General features: G+C 49.0%; 1 non-coding gene across 1 annotated transcript; it reads left to right on the forward strand.

Moving 5' to 3' along the window:
• The first annotated feature begins 1,688 nt into the window (after positions 1 to 1,688).
• Positions 1,689 to 1,763, forward strand: Trnas-cga (transfer RNA serine (anticodon CGA)). The gene has a single exon. It is a non-coding gene; the product is annotated as a tRNA-Ser (tRNA).
• The last annotated feature ends 489 nt before the right edge of the window (positions 1,764 to 2,252 follow it).

Below are 2,252 nucleotides of genomic sequence, written 5' to 3' on the forward strand. Positions count from 1 at the left end.
TGGTAGACGCATTTGGTAATAATGTCATAGTTCACGTTTCCGCATTCCCCCCACACACGTCGGAAAGACACGAATGCCACACTACCCCCCCCCCCCACGCCCACACGTCGGTGCTTATACAGGATGAACACTAATAAAACAGACAAACTGCAGGAGGGACAGATTCCCAGCTGGAACGGAGGTAAATATGTCCCATTAACATGTGTCCGGAAATGTATCGTTGATACGGAAGATGGTGCTGATGAATAAAAGTTCCTCTGACCACGTGCCGTGTTTTCCTTGTGTGTAGCAGGCTGTGTGATTGACACTGTATGCTGAAAACAGCAGAATGATCCGGTGTTCATGTCGGGAACAAGCCGAGATACTGTTTATATACGGCCAAGCATATGGAAACGGTCGAGACGGAGAGCCCGGTCCCCGAAATCTGGTTTATCCACAGTCCACGACGCAGTCCACAGTCCGCCGGGCATGGGTGCATGTGTTGTTCTTATAGTAGGTCAGTTTAAGTAGTTTGTAAGTCTATGGACCGATAACCTCAGCAGTTTGGTTCCTTAGGAATTTACAAACACACACACATACACACAAATGGTTCAAATGGCTCTGAGCACTATGGGACTTAACTTCTGAGGTCATCAGTCCCCTAGAACTTAGAACTACTTAAACCTAACTAACCTAAGGACATCACACACATCCATGCCCGAAGCAGGATTCGAACCTGCGACCGTAGTGGTCACGCGGTTCCAGACTGAAGCGCCTAGAACCGCTCGGCCACAACGGCCGGCTACACACACACACACACACACACACACACACACACACACACACACACACAGTCTGCGCCAGCCGCTGTGGCAGAGCGGTTCTAGGCGCTTCAGTCCGGAACCGCGCTGCTGCTACGGTCGCAGGTTCGAATCCTGCCTCGGGCATGGATGTGTGTGATGTCCTTAGTTAGGTTTAAGTAGTTCTAAGTTGTGGGACTGATGACCTCAGATGCATGACCTCAGATGCTAAGTCCCAGAGTGCTTAGAGCCATTTGAACCATTTGTACTCACAGTATGCCGCCTCCCTGCTCTTTCGTCTGTCTGAAAGGAACCATGATCACACAGACGCACAAAAATGACTTCAACTGTTGTGTGATGTGGTTGGTGTCTGTGGGGATACTTGTTTTGGTATAGCCGTGCTGCCTCTCGACCTTTTCCATCTGCTTCACCGTACTCAGACACCATCTCAGCTTGTTGCCATTCTGCTGCTTGTTGCCATTCTGCTGCTTATAGTACGCTGCGTAAATCACACAGTCTGCAGCACACAAGAAACACACAGAACATGGTCAGAGAAACTTTCATTCGTCAGTGTCATCTACCGTGGCAACGGTGCATTCCCGGACACATGTTTAAAGAACCTTTTTCCCTTTACTTCCAGGCAGGAATCCGTCCCTGCAGTTAATCTGTTTTATTAGTGTTCACCCCGTATACCCGCAGCAGAGGCGCACTATGCTCCATGTACGCTGCAGCAAGGCCTAGAAAAGGAAACATTTTGGTCGCCCCTTGTAATTCACAAGCGGCTTAGAGATACAGTTCCGCTATGGTGTCTGTGAACAAACGTCGAGTCGGTCTAACAAGTACTCTTGTTTGGAAGGTAGGAGACGAGGTACTGGCAGAAGTAAAGCTGTGAGGACAAGGCGTGAGTCGTGCTTGGGTAGCTCAGTTGGTAGAGCACTTGCCCGCGAAAGGCAAAGGTCCCGAGTTCGAGTCTCGGCCCAGCACACAGTTTTAATCTGCCAGAAAGTTTAATAATAGCGCACACTCCGCTGCAGAGTGAAAATCTCATTCTGGGAACGTTACAAATAGCTTACAAACATTCCCGCGAGTCAGAGAAGTCACTTGAATATACACATGCCTAGCATAGGGACTGATTCCGGTCAAATCTGTTTTGAAGCAACTGGAAAATGAGTAAAAGTCCCAGTATCCTGCAAGTGAAGGTAAATACACGATTTTTACTTAAATGCCCGTAGCTTGCTGCGTCTCACCATTACATTGCAAGGTGCTGGTTGAATGCGTGCATATCAAACACAAGGCAAACGTCGGAAATACCGTTTGCTGCAGCGTGCTGGCCATGGCGGAGGACGAGGCGAGAGCGCCTTTGTTTGAAGACATGACGGAACTCAAACGAATTCTGTCGCCAAGCGCTCTGATTGGCTGGCTCGATCCCAAGCATTTGCCTTGTAGTAAGATAAACCAGCACTTGTTTGTGGC

The sequence above is a fragment of the Schistocerca nitens genome, chromosome 6, assembly GCF_023898315.1.
Source record: "Schistocerca nitens isolate TAMUIC-IGC-003100 chromosome 6, iqSchNite1.1, whole genome shotgun sequence".
Taxonomy (NCBI): Eukaryota; Metazoa; Arthropoda; class Insecta; order Orthoptera; family Acrididae; genus Schistocerca; species Schistocerca nitens.